The sequence below is a fragment of the Rhinatrema bivittatum genome, chromosome 1, assembly GCF_901001135.1.
Source record: "Rhinatrema bivittatum chromosome 1, aRhiBiv1.1, whole genome shotgun sequence".
NCBI classification, from domain to species: Eukaryota; Metazoa; Chordata; class Amphibia; order Gymnophiona; family Rhinatrematidae; genus Rhinatrema; species Rhinatrema bivittatum.
The window spans coordinates 134,337,997-134,353,297 of NC_042615.1; the positions used below are offsets into that span (position 1 = coordinate 134,337,997).

Here is a 15,301-nt window from a genome sequence, read left to right on the forward strand (position 1 = left end):
TAGCCATCTCCACCATCAAGAGGGACTTCTTCATTTTCTTGTTTTATTTGCTCACAATTTTGTGTTTGGGACAGAGTGCACCCTTTACAAACTGATGGCATTGGTGTGGATCTGTCCCCACCCCCTTTTTGAGTACTCAGGGGTATAGACAATTTTTGAAAGCTGTGTACTTTATTGCTTTTCCCCCTAACCTTTTATCTATTAGCATTCCTTTTTTTTTCTTACTATCCATATGAGTGTCTTACTATCCATATGAGTTTCTTACTATCCATATGAGTTTTTTTTCTTACTAACCCTGGCTAATAGGCCATATCCAGTGTTATTTCTGCTTTGCTTGATGTAAAATAAGAAAACTGCAAGTTTATATTATACTTCACTCCTGTACTTTTCCCATGTAATGTTCTGGTTGGATTTACTGTCTACTTATATGTGTCCCCACCCCAGTATGGACTATGAATTACCCTTCTGCTTGGGGTAGAGAGTACCACATGAGAAACTATATTTACTAATATGATTTAGCCTTGGGTTCTGAGTGGGAAATAAGACAGGGTCCTAGTCACCTCAATATCACAATTCTGCCCTTCCCAAACAACCTCTCACTTATGGCACCACAGACCCGATACAATCATCACACCAGAAGAAAACAGTAACCTTTTTACTAGTATTATGTAAATCTGCACAATATAGTGAGATTTGCACATCCTATCACTACATTATTTCCTCCTAGTCTGAGCTACGATATTTAGGTCTCATGCTTTCTTCCAAAATCTATCAGACACGGTCCTGCTAGCTATGCGCTTTCTTTTTAAAAAGATAAGCATATCAGAGTGCATTCATCCAAACCAGGTGGGCCCAGATTAAACTGAGGCAGCCCATCATCACTTTTGCCCTTTCATGCTCTGATCTGCTAATTAAATTTTACATGGAGACCTGGCCTCTGACCTCAATATTAGCTTCTACTCTGGGTCAAAAATCTGTTCCAGGTCACATATGTCAGTCCTTACTGAAAAGCTGAAGAGAAGACCACATATCAAGGAGGAACTTTCCATTTTAGTTTTCTGGAGTAAGCTAAATAATAATGTCAAAATCCAGATTTTGATGCCTATTGCAGTCACTCTCAACATAAAACTTTAGAATCTTGTATTTTTGTACTCTTAAATCATAGGTTGTCATTTGCCCAACACCATATTAAGAATATAATAATATAAGAACGTAAGAAGTGCCATGCTGGGACAGACTAAGAGGATTGGACCCTCTTAGTCTGGATTACAAGTACCTGGCAGATTGCCAGTAGTTGATCTATTTCTTGTGTCTCACTCTCAGAGGTAAGCGCTGGCTTTCCCAAGTCTACCTGGCAAATAACTGTTTATGGACTTTTCCTTCAGGAACATGACCAATCCTCTTTTGAACCCTGGCTGGACGTCCAAGCCGCGACCTCGGACGTCCAGCTTGGACGTCCAGCCGGGCGCTCAAGGCAGCGGGGTCTGTAGGAAAGAACCATCCACTTACCTGGTGGAATGACATTTCAAATGACAGGTACCAGCGCACCCTGGATACTGTATAGGCGCTGTATACCACTGTATACAGTAAGATGGCTTGCGCACGCCTACCGCTTCATTGACGCGCTTTGGACACCACTTGGATTTGCGTCTGATTTGAATACTGAATCAAGCGGTATGTGAACCAAAATATGCGCGCGGCAAACGAGGGGTGTGCCCGGCACTGCCGCACTCTTTCTTACATGTCCTTACTGTATCGGCCCGTATGTTAGTTGCTCTGACCTGGTCCTCTAGCAACAAGATTCCATAGCTTCATTGTGTGCTGACTGAAAAAATACTTCCTACAATTTATTTTAAATCTATCAGTTGCTAGTTTCATGGAGTGTCCTCTGGTCCTTTTGTTATTTGAAAGGATAAATAACCATTCCGTATTTACTTGTTCCACCCCACTCATGATTTTACAAATTTCAATCATATCTCTTCTCATTCATCTCTTTTCCAAGTTAAAAGCCCTAATCTGTTTATCCTTTTTGCATAAGGGAGCTTTTCCATCCCTTTTATTTTTATTGCCCTTCTCTGTACCTTTTCTATGTCTGCTATGTCTTTTTTATGAGGTAGGGTTACACATAGTACACTAAGGGGTAGATTTTATAAATTTGCGCACACGCGTACTTTTGTTTGTGCACCAGGCGTGAACAAGAGCACGCGGGATTTCAATAGATACGCACGTAGCCGCGCATATCCATTAAAATCAGGGGTCGGCGCGCGCAAGGCCGCCCAAAATTGGCAGCCTGCGCACGCCGAGCCACGCAGCCTGCCTCCGTTCCCTCCGAGGCTGCTCCGAAATTGGAGCGGCCTCAGAGGGAACTTTTCTTCCACCACCACCCCCGCACCTTCCCCTCCCTTCCCCTACCTAACCCCCCCAGCCCTATCTAACCTCCCCCTACCTTTGTTGAACAAGTTATGCCTGCTCGAGGCAGGCATAACTTTGTGCGCGCTGGGCCGGCTGCCACGTGCCATGTTCCGGTCCGGGGGCTGGTCTTGAGGCCGCGGACATGCCCCCGGAACACCCCCGGATGACGCGCCAGCCACATCACGCCCCCTGACATGCCCCCGATGATGCGCCGTCATGACACGCCCCCAACACGCCCCCCCGGAAAGCCCCAGGACTTACGCGTGTCCCGGGGCTTTGCGCGCGCCGGAAGCCTATGCAAGATAGGCTTGGCGTGTGCAGGGGGGGTTTGGGGTAGGTTTTCGGGGGTTACCCACGTAACATACGCGCATAACCCTCTGAAAATCTACCCCCCCTTTGTGATCACACCATAGATCTATAAAAAGGCATTATGATATTCTCAGTTTTGTTCTCAATTCCTTTCCAAATAATTTCCAACATTTTATTTGCCTTTTTGACTTCTATTTATTTATTTATTTATTTTTAGATTTTTATATACCGGTGTTCCTATATGAAATAAAGATCACATCGGTTTACATTGAAACAGAACATGAAAATTGCCAAAAGGCATTACATAGAACAAGGTTATGAAACTTGGAACAGTGTACATAAGTTCAAAATTTAATGATAACGTTGTAACATTGATGACCAAAAGATAAAGGAGAAAAAAAAAAAAAAAAAAAAGACTTAAACAATTAAGTTGACAGGTCTTATTGAGCATAAAAATTATAACGTATAAGTGAGAACGTCTCAAGTGTCCTGCAGCAAGAGATTAGATACCGAAGTAGGTAGTGGTATGGAAAATGGGGGTTTGTGAAGAAGATATGTTCTTGCTGGTTGGAGGGGAAAAAATGATGATCATGGTCCTGGAAAAGCTTGGCTAAAGAGCCAGGTTTTAAGTTTTTTTTTGAATGAAGAGTGGCAGAACTCAAGCCGAATGTCTGGTGGGAGCGCATTCCATTGAATGGGGCCTGCTGTAGATATGGCACGTTTATGATGCGAGGATTTTGTTGAAGGTACATAGAGTGTGCCTTTATATGCTCCTCTGATGGGTCTAGAGGAGGAGTGAGGGCGTAGTTGGTTACATAATTGAAGAGGAGAGATATTGTGAATGGATTTATGAATTACGGTGAGTACTTTATATAGGATCCTTTGCTTTATAGGCAGCCAGTGGAGGAGCTTGAGAATGGGGGTGATGTGATCTCTTTTATTCGTATTGGTAAGGATTCTGGCTGCAGAGTTCTGTAGCATTTGGAGGGGTTTGATGGATGAATATGGAAGGCCAAAGAGAAGCGAATTGCAATAGTCGACTTTTGATAGAATAATGGCTTGTAGGACCATCCGAAAATCGTTGAAATAAAGAAGAGGCTTCAATTTTTTAAGACTTGTAACTTATAAAAACAGTCTTTGGTGGTTGTGCTTATGAATTTTTTAAAATTGAGCTGATTGTCTAGCATGATACCTAGATCTCGAACATGTGGTGAGTGATTTAATATGGGAGTGGATGAGTTGAGTAGGTCAGCTGGGTTTAGAAGTTTGATGTTGATGTCTTGATTGATGATTAGGATCTCAGTTTTGTTGTTGTTAAGAATGAGGCAAAGGCTGGAGAGAAGATGATTGATCTGTTGCAAACAATTGTTCCAGTGAGCCAAGGTTTTTTGTAAGGATTCTGAGATTGGGATGAGTATCTGGATGTCATCCGCGTAGAGATAGTGAGTTAGGTTTAGTTTAGTAAGTAGATGACATAGAGGTAAGAGGTAAATGTTGAAGAGGGTAGGGGAAAGGGAGGAACCCTGAGGGACCCCCCGGTTGGAAGGGATCGGTTGTGATTCTTTGTTGTTAATCTTTACTTTGAATTGTCTATTTGCTAGGAAGGATTTGAACCAGCTGAAGACTGTTCCTTTAATGCCTATATCTGCCAGACATTTTAATAGAGATGAATGGTTGACAGTGTCAAAGGCTGCAGAGAGATCTAGTAGTATCAAAAGATGTGGTTGTTTTTTGTCCATATTAGATAGAATAGAATCGGTAAGAGAGATAAGGAGAGATTCAGTGCTTAACGATTTCCGAAAGCCATACTGGGAAGATACAAGAATGTTGTTTTCTTCCAAATATTCAGATAGTTGTTTATTGACTATCTTTTCCATAATTTTGGCGATCAATGGCAGATTAGCTATTGGGCGGAAGTTAGCTGGATCTGTGGTTGGAAGGTTAGGTTTTTTAAGTAGAGGTTTGAGAATGGCTAATTTAAGTTGGTCAGGAACTAGACCTTGGGAGAGAGAGCAGTTAATGATGTCTGCAATTGGTTTTGATATGGAGTTTCTTATTGCGATGAGAAGGTTAGTAGGAATTGTGTCTAAGGGATGAGATGACGGTTTCATTTTTTTAAGTATGTTTTCTATCTCAAGTGCTGAAGTGGTCTCGAAAGTTTCCAGCGTTGTATTTAGTTGAGGTGAGGTAATGTGAGGGAAAGGGGGATATGAAAAAGATGATGAGAAAGAGATAGTCAGTTTGTCAATTTTATCCTTAAAGTATTCTGCTAGTTCTGATGCTTTGTTGAGTGCTTGATCATCAGGAATGGTAGGAGGTGATGGTTTAGTGAGAGCTGAAACGTAGGAGAAAAGTGCTTTTGAATCAAATATGAAATGATGTATTTTTTTTGAGAAAAAATCTCTCTTTGTTCTCAGTATGGTGATCCTATAAGCATTGAGGGAGGTTTTATAAATAGCTAATGTTGTGGGGGATGGGTTTCTCCTCCAAGTGTGTTCTTTATTTCTTAGCTCTTGTTTAAGCAGCTTCAGTTCTGGGGTGAACCAGGGTTTCCTGTTGTCTGGCGAAGGTTGTACTACTTTTGTGATGGAAGGGCAGGTAATGTCTGCGATCTTTTTGGTGATGTTGCACCATGAGGTGGTGGCTGTAGATGCGTTGGAGAGATCGAGATGTAATAATTCATTAGTGAACTGATTGATGAGAAGGTCTGTAGAACAAGGTTTCCTGAATTGAATAGTGTTTTTTGGGAACGAAAGTGGAGGATGTTGTGAAAGCTTGAAGGTCGTGTTGATGATTTGATGGTCCGACCAAGGGACAGGTGAACATGTGATTGTATTTGTGTTTGAGATGCACTGATGACTTCTATACACTGATAGTAGCTTGCATCCTCTTCCCAGGGCCCCACCTCAGCACATTCACATTGACTGTGTGCTATACAAAGTTTGCTGCTTTTATGGTGCCCTAAGCTCTGCTCTGCTAACCTATTCCAGGGGAGGAGGGGAACCAGACAAGATCCATGCCACCTGTTTCCTCCAGGGAGTAAGAAAAAGAAAAGAAAATTAAACCCTTGCCAAGACTATACCCATCACTGATGCAGGTGAGACTGGGGAGAATCTGTCCCAAAGTAGCACAGCCACAGATGGAATCCTGCTTTCCCATATGGAGCCAGTGCAGCCAGGGCTAGACTGGTATCAACCAGAAAACCCTGCAAAAAAGTAAACAAACACTTGGAACTCATATAGTATTAGGCTTAGTGCAATATGTGCTGGGTGTAGGCTTGGCCCTAGAAAGCCATGAGTAAATTAAGGATGTTTAAAAAAGGATTGGATAAGTTCTTGGAGGAGAAGTCCATTACCTGCTATTAAGTTCACTTAGAGAATAGCCACTGCCATTAGCAATGGTTACATGGAATATACTTAGTTTTTGGGTACTTGCCAGGTTCTTATGGCCTGGATTGGCCACTGTTGGAAACAGGATGCTGGGCTTGATGGACCCTTGGTCTGACCCAGTATGGCATTTTCTTATGTTCTTATGTTCTTACAAATTACAATATAGTTAACCTCCCATACCAAAAGAGAACTAGCTGCCACCACTCAAACAGTAACACCCCTACCTATGAAAAGGCAACACTGCAAAACCCCAAAACCCCAATACACCTCCTATTAGGAAAATAGAACAAACCAGGCTGCTGTAGATCCCTACAAAGAAACTGCATGCTAAGGGGGTCATTTTTAAAAGGATTTGCACGTATAAATGTAACTACTATTATAACAATTTTCAAAAGCCATTTACTCATATAAAATGCACTTCTGCGGGTAAATCCTATGCTCAATTCAATGGCATATACTGTAAAAATTATCAAAAGCCCACTTACATGAGTAAAGTGCATTTACCATTGCTTATAAAATATCAAACAATAAAACCAAGAAATATAAAATATAATAGTAAAACTAAATCAATAAATAAATGCTATTTAAGAGAACAAATATTTTAAAATATAAACCTTTAGAAAAATGTCTTAAAACCAATAAAATATTTCAGAAGAGTAGATAATTGTACTACAGAAAAGAGTGAAATAAGAATGCAGTTTAAACAATAACAAGATAAAAAATGAAAGTGAGAAAGTGAATGAATGATAATTGGACTGTTCTTTATCTCAGTAAGAAAAGTATAGGGCAAAATTAATTATCTTTTGTTTTTGGTTAATTAAAAGAAAAAGAGTAACAACAAGTTGTCAAAGATTCATCCACCTTAGGGAACATTTCTGATTTTATGGTCGATTTTCAAAGATTTGTACATGGCAAAACTGGAGAATATGTGTGTGTGACTCAGACCCATACGCACCATGCAGATTTTAAAAAGCCTGTGGCTATGCACATGTCTCCTGGACATGCATAAAAAAATTTCTGAAAAAAGGGCAAGGCGTGGGCATGGTCTGGGCAGGGTATGGGCGGGTCATAGGAGGGTCTGGATTGCACCATAAAGTCAGCATGGAAGTAGTTACGCACACAAGCACAAGCTGGGGTCCCCCTACTGTATAACTATTTCTGCTATTGATGGCATGTACATCATGTAACAAAAAAACAAGGCTAGTCAGTGGGGTTTTAAGGCTCAGTGCTAATAGGGTAAAAGGGAAGAAAGTTAGCTAAGGGTTTAGGAAGTTCTCTCCTTTACTTGGGTGAACTGGAAGTGAACTGGGGAAAACGCCTAATGCGACACCATGTGTACCTACTAAAATGTGTGCATTAATCATGTGTGCATGTATACGCAGATTGCCAATTTTATAACATGCATGCATATATGCACATATACGTACACATGTTATAAAATCAGAACACTCAGTGGAAGATCCTGGAGCATTGTTAGGGAGTTAGTAGGTAAGAAGAAAAGGAGAAGAAAAAAAGAAGAGAAGAAGGGAATATTGAATAAGATCTAGCCTGCAACAAAAGAAGAGACAGACATCAAAGACTCAGATAAGTTTATACATTTACATTGTCACAAGATCAGTTCTAGAAAACAAAAGGGGTTACACAAGACTAGTAAAAGAAAAGTGAAATAGAGAAAAGTTAAAAAAAAAAAAACAAAGACACAAAGTTACCTGAGGACAGAACTTTCTTCAAAGTAAATTATATTTAATGCTGAAAAAAAATAAAGAAAAACGAAGACTCAAAGTATCAATCCTAACAGAAAGAAACAGAAGCAGAATACAAAAATAACAAAGAACTGTAGAGAGATAAGTCAAACAATTCAGAAACTTATCTGATAGCAGTCTTTAAAAAAGTTCCAGAACAAATGATAGTTTTGATAGTTGTCTTCTGATAATTTGTTTTGCTGTTAAGAATTAAGAATACAAAGTATAAAATAAGTTTATAAATATCAAGTATATAATATAGTTACATAACATTTATTATATTGGATTAGAAGGTAAAGACATTTGAAAGTAAAATGATTTTACAGTTTGATTTATGAATTCACTAGTCCTTGTTATTGCTGCCTTCTTTCTTTATTAGAAGAATTTGTTTATTATAAAAAGGTAGGGCATATAAACCAATTATGTTCCAGAATCCTATTTAGAGGATAGCCTCTTAAAAAATTTGGGATATAATGAGTTAAACATACACTTTGCATGATTACTATCAAATAACTTTCTGCCATACACGACTACACACAACATCTAACATCTTGACCACAACAAGTCTTCACCACACAGGGGGTGTCATTTTTTACTCAAACACACATACAAGCTGCTTCTCTCACACACACACAAAGACAAGCTGTCTCTGTTACTCATGCACACACAAGCTGCTCTCACAAACGTACACACACACAAAAGCTACCTCTGTCTCTCACACACAAATAAGCTGTCTCTCTCTCTCACCTACACATATACTCACATACACACACGCACACACAAGCTGCCTCTCACATATATAAAGTTGCCTCTCTTGCTCTCACACACACAAGTTGCTCCTCTCTCTCAGACACACACACACATACACATTCAAGTAAACTTCCTCTCTCGCAAACATACACATAAGCAAGTTGCCTTTCACACCCACACACATACATACACACGCACACAAGCTGACTCACTCACACAACCACACACAAGCAAGCTGCCTCTCTCTCTCTCTCTCACATGGGGCATCTCCTTTTGCCCCGCCAGCCTGGGCTCCAGCGGCAGCCAGCATCCTCTCTGCAATGGTCAGCTGCCAGTGGTCTGGGCTCTGACGGCAGCCTTCAGCCTCTCTCCTTATTTTTTAGGCCCCATCAGCAGCTCACAGCCTGTTATTCTTGAGCTGCTACCAGCCTGGGCTCCAGCAGCAGCCCACAGCATCTTCTCCTTCAGCTGTCGCCGGCTCTTCCAGGCCCTTCTCTCTGCACAGCAGCAGATAGGGACATAGTACAGCAGAAGAAATGCTGGCATCTAATATCAAGTGACCAACTTCATCGACCCACCAGGGGATGCCCGAAACGCCGATAGGCTAATCTGTCCCTGTCAGTCTGAGTTATTATGACCTCAGTTTCACAATGATTTCATCTAGACGATCAGAGTCACCGCCATCAAAAAAATGTTTCCAGTGTGGTTATGGCACTGACATCCTCCTTAGTGAAGAAAGAGGCAAAGAATTTATTTAGCTTTTCTGCTATTTCCTTGTTCTCCCTCATTGCTCCTTTTTCCCCCTCGGTCACCTAGCAGCCCACATGACACCCCCACAGGCTTTTTTTTTTAGAATTCTCTTTTTATTATTTTCATTCAAAGAGTTAGCAATACATATTAAATGCATCTTAGTATTATAATCAAATAAATCAAATAAGTAAACATTTACCATAATAAACTAACATACAGGAAAAATTATTTATCCTTTTCATAAGATTATATATAAAGGAAAAATAGAAGTGCTTCTTCTTAAATCGAACGGTCAAAGGAAAAAATAAAAATATACACATTGTAATTATGCATCATTGATCCCTTATTTTTACATTACCGGACATTATAATGCAAGAAGATCTTTCAACCCTTCAGGTTCCGTAAAGGAATAGTTTTTACCATTCAGTTTCACTACACATCTACACGGATATTTCAAATTAAAATATCCTCCCTTTTCCAAGACTTTCCCCCTATACTGTAAAAAATTCTTCCTACGTATTTGTGTTATTTTCATTAAGTCTGGAAATATCCATATTTTATCACCATAAAAGGTGGTTGTCCTATTTTGAAAAAAAGATCTCATTACTAGGTCTTTATCTGTAGAAAAAGCTAATTGGACTAATAATGTCCCCCTAGACTTAACTATTATCTCATCCTGGGATTTTTGCAAAAGTTCTGACAATTCTATGGAGTTACTAATAACTTCTTGTTCATTTTGTTCCTTTTCTTCCCCTTCTTCTCCCCCACAGGCTTTTAGCTTCAGACGTTTTTGAAAATGTTTTTATTACTTGTTTCTACCTCTATGGCAAGCCTTTTTTTTTTTTAAATTCTTTCTTAGTCTGCTGAATTATATTTTTTTACATCTAACTTGCCAGTGCTTATGCTCTTCATTATTTTCCTCATTTTGGTCTTCTTTCTATTTTTTGAATGATGTTCTTTTGGCTTTAATTGCCTATTTCAACTCACTTTTAAACTACACTGACAGTCATTTGGTTTTCCTTCGACCTCTTTTAATGCATGGAGCATATTTTATCTGGGCAGCAACGATGCTAATTTTAAACAGTGTCCAAGTCTCCTACAAGTTTTTAACCTTGTGGATTGCTCCTTTCAGTTTTTTAGTAATAAATTTCCTCATTTTATAATAGTCCCCCTTTTATAGTTAAATGCTACTTCAGTAGTTTACCTTAATATTCACTCTCCAGTGATTGTGTCAGATTTTTTTATGATCTCTGTCTCCAAACAGATCCACCACCTTTATCTCTTGTACCAGATCCTGCATTCCACTGAAAACTAGATATGATATAGTTCCCCCTTCACTGGTTACATGACAACTGCTGCACGCTGCAGTCATTAATGGCATTTAGAAACTTTAACTCCCTTGCATGTCCTTATGTGGCATTTACCCAATCAATGCTCAGGCAGTTGAGGTTGCCCATTATTATTGTGTTGCCTATTTTACTAATTAGTGTATTCTCTATTGGTATTTTAAAATCTCTTTCCTTATCCTGGCCAGCTGGGTGGTAAAATATTCCCACTATTATGCTTTTCTTTTTAACCTTGCAATTTCTATCCATAAGGATAAATATATAGTACCACCCGTCCACCAATTATATCTGCCCTGTCATGTTGATATAATTTGTACCCTGGTACCACAGTTTGTCCTCCTTCAATCAAGTCTCTAAGATGACTATGTGGGCTATATCTTCATTTAGTGCCATACATTCTAACATGCCAGTCTTATTTTTCAGACTTTTGGCATTTGCATACAGACATTATAAAGTCTATTTTCATATAGGCAGTATGAAGTCTATTTTCATACAGGCAGTATGAAGTTATTTTTATCTGTGTTCTCTCTATTTAAATACATGTTTGTTTTTTCAGCTTTTACAATTGGGGCATTCTGACTTATTTGCTTTGCCTATATCTTATGAAGATACCTCCCTCTGAACCATGAGGCTTTCCCCTAGTTTAAAAACTGCTCTATCTTCTTTTAAAAGTTAGAGTTAGCAACCTGGCTCAACTCTTGTTAAGGTAGAGCCCATCCCATTGGAATAGGCTCCCCTTTCTCCAAAATGTATCCCAGTTCCTAACAAACCTGAAAAACCCGCACCATCGTCCCATCCAAACATTGAGACTCTGGAGCTCAGTCTACCTCTAGGGTTCTGCACGTTGAACAGGGAGAATTTCTGAGAATGGATCTCTGGAGATTCTGGATGTCAATTTCCTACTTAAGAGCCTAAATTTAGCCTCCAGAACCGCCCTCCTGCACTTTTCTGTGTCATTAGTACTCACATACCACAATATCTGGCTCCTCCCCAGCACTTTCTAAAATCTTATTTAGGTGGTTCATGAAGTCTGCTAACTTCGCACCAGGAAGGCAAGTTACCAATCATCATGCCCACCAGCCTTCCAACTATCTACTTTCCTAATGAAATAACTTGCATATGTAACAGCACATAGGAAATTTCTTCACAGCAAGTAGTAACTTGCAGTATGTAACAGAGTGTAGGAATTTATTTGCACTAGATTATAACCTACAGTATATAACACTGTCAGTAAAGAGCAACATACAGTGTGTAACAATTTTATGTGCAAGAATCTAGCAGATACAGCTAGCCTGCAATACAAGATATGACTAATTGATGATAACGCTACAATTTTTGTTACATATTTATGTAAACCGTTTTGATGGCGAAACCGAATGATGGTATACAAAACACCTTAAATAAATAAAGAAAGAAAGACAGAAAGAAATAATGATCGAATCACCCACTATAATACCTGTCCTAACAGTTCCCTGCTAGACAAAGACCCCTGGACAGATGTAAATCCTCTGTTTTCTTTCAGCTTTTTCCCTTGTGCTAACAGCTAGTATTTCACTTCTTCTTACCCAGGTAGAGAGTCCATCAAGCTAGGTTGAGAGAACATTGTACAAATCTCACCGTTGTTTAAGTTTCCTCCCTCCGAAGGACATCAAATCTTCACAAGAGTGCACTGTTCTGTTCATACGTCTCACTCTGCATGTAAAAGTGGCCCCTAACCCTTACACTACTACCTAAACCTCACCTCGAGTTACTAGGTGAGCCTCCAGAGATATAAATAGATAACTACTAAACAAGTCCTATAGTTAGTCTCTCTCTCTTGACACATTTATATATTTTGTTTTCAATTCTGATCAGAACTATAATTTTAGACTGAAGAGCTCTAACAAATATATATATTTTTTTTTACTTGAAGCAAAACAAAGTGTGATCACGCTTACTTATATCTGTGGAATGCATTTCTTTAACACCTGAAAAGAAATAAGATTTTCAGAAAAGAAAACTTTATCTTAAAAGTTGTTTATAGAATGGTAAAGATTAGATTAATTCTAAAAGTGGAGCATTTTGATATTTGAAAAAAGAAAAGAAAAAGATAATTAAAGTGAATTTAGAGAAACTAGCATGTTCATATAAAAGGTCTGAAACACTTAACTTAAAGTAGTGTAATCCTGTAAAGAAAAAGAATGTTAAATACTTTAAGTAAAATTAAAATCAAAAGAAATAACATTTCTATCCTTAAAGGAAACATGTGGATAACCTGCACGGAGCAGCAGTTACTACCCTTAAGAGAAAATGGGGGTAATCTGCACGGAGCAGCAGTTACTACCTCGGGAAGATTGCAGGGCAGACTAGATGGACAATTTTGGTCTTTTTCTGCAGTCATTACTATGTTACTATGTTACTATATTTTAACCATAGCACCTGTGAAACAGTTTGGAGAAAATTCCTAAGAAAAAAACAATTTAAATTTAATGTGAGAGCATCTTCAGGAATGACTGAGGGGACTGAAGGGTCATTCCTGAAGATGCTCCCTCAGTAAAGGGTTATTATGGTAGTTGAGAGGGTGGTGAAAGTGTTATTATGGTGGTTGGTTTATGTTTATTGGTGGTTTTTTGTGGTTTGTTGGTGGTTTATTGTGGTATATTGGTTTAGTAGTTATGCTGATAGGGCCAGATTTTAAAACTACGCGCGGTCGTAGATTTGTGCACGCAACCCGGTGCGCACAAATCTACGCCCAATTTTATAACATGCGTGCGCAGCCGTGCGCATGTTATAAAATCCAGGGTTGGCGCACGCAAGGCAACCTTTATAGTAATCTCTCTCGTACCACTATCAAAACATCAGAAACCACATCATACAACCTGGGTAAAGATACACCAAATTTATCCACTCCTAAACCACCACCAGTAAATACACTTTTCCAAAAAAACTTACCCAATATTAATCATCGCCAAGAGCTATTTCAATGGTTCTTCAACATGGCAATCTCTATAATTTGCCTTCACATACCACTATCAAAATATCAAAAACAATAGTTCAATAGTTATGCTAAATGGCATTGATGAAAAACTTACCTGATTTTCATCAATGCTGTTCAGCTACCAAACAGTCATCTTTTCCAAAAAAATGCCGCAGCGCGCACTTGCAGCAGACCCACCTTATTTATATCTATCTCACTAGAACGTACGCAACGTCAAGACCTTTAAAACTACATACATCATTCAACAACACACCTCTTCCACACCCTATCCATGAATAAAAAAAACCCCTCCCCACCTACACAATCGACCAAACACATACCAAGCACACCAACCAACCTGAAAAAGGTCTTTAAAACATACACAAACGCAAAAATAACACCTACTGCTCAATATCTCATATGTATAAGCTCCACTCAATATCCATATTGAGACCAAGTGGCTTAACCATATCCCAATTGAAAATGTTTCATTGTTCTTTTTGTAGTAACTTCAAAGAGACATCACCACCATATGGTAAATGAATCCTATTCAAAATACAAAAACGCAGCTCATGTAATTTGTGCTTCATTCTCCACCAATGCTGTACAAGCAATGCGTTTTCCTTCTGTCTCCGTATATTTCTCAAATGCTCCCCAATTCTTATTTTAATAGAACATTTAGTCTGCCCTATATAGAATAAACCACAAGGACAAATAATCAAATAAATGATAGGGATGTGCAGAGCAAAATTTTATGTTCATATTTTTAATGTCCGAAAGGGGGTCCCACTTGCGGCCAATATGGACATAAAAAAAATCCAATGAGTTGGGTATATGTACATATGTGCAAAAAAAAAATTTAAACCCCCTCACCCTCCTTAATCCCCCCCCCAGACTTACCACAACTCCCTGGTGATCGAGCGAGGAGTGAGGACGTCATTTCTGCAATCCTTGGCGAGAAGCATGTGACGTCAGTGGCACGTCGAGTGACGCGGCATCACGTGATTCCCGGCTCGTTCGCGCCGGACGGCTCGTTCGGCCCAAAAAGAACTTTTGGCCAGCTTGGGGGGGCCTCCTGACCCCCCCAAGCTGGCCAAAAGTTCTTTTTGGGCCGAACGAGCCGTCCGGCGCGAACTTGCCGGGAATCACGTGACGCCGCGTCTGAGTGACGCGGCGCCACGTGATTCCCGGCTCGTTCGCGCCGGACGGCTCGTTCGGCCCAAAAAGAACTTTTGGCCAGCTTGGGGGGGCCTCCTGACCCCCCCAAGCTGGCCAAAAGTTCTTTTTGGGCCGAACGAGCCGTCCGGCGCGAACGAGCCGGGAATCACGTGATGCCGGCGTCACTCGACGTGCCGCCGACGTCACATGCTTCTCGCCAAGGATTGCAGAAATGGCGTCCTCACTCCTCGCTCCATCACCAGGGAGTTGTGGTAAGTCGGGGGGGGGGGGATTAAGGAGGGTGAGGGGGTTTATATTTTTATTTTGGCTCAACAATCGCGATTTCCCACATATCGAACATATCTATGTTCGATATGTGGGAAATCCGATCGTTTATGTCGAATCAATTTTTTAAGTAAAAAAAAAATATGAGTTGCGTTTTACTAATGCGGTCAATCCGAATGCACACCCCTAATAAATGACTTGATC

General features: G+C 39.9%; 1 protein-coding gene across 1 annotated transcript in view; it reads left to right on the forward strand.

The window, feature by feature from the left end:
• The window catches only part of DLC1 (DLC1 Rho GTPase activating protein), a 789,115-nt gene that overhangs the window by 263,861 nt on the left and 509,953 nt on the right, over positions 1-15,301 (forward strand). The window lies entirely within an intron of this gene.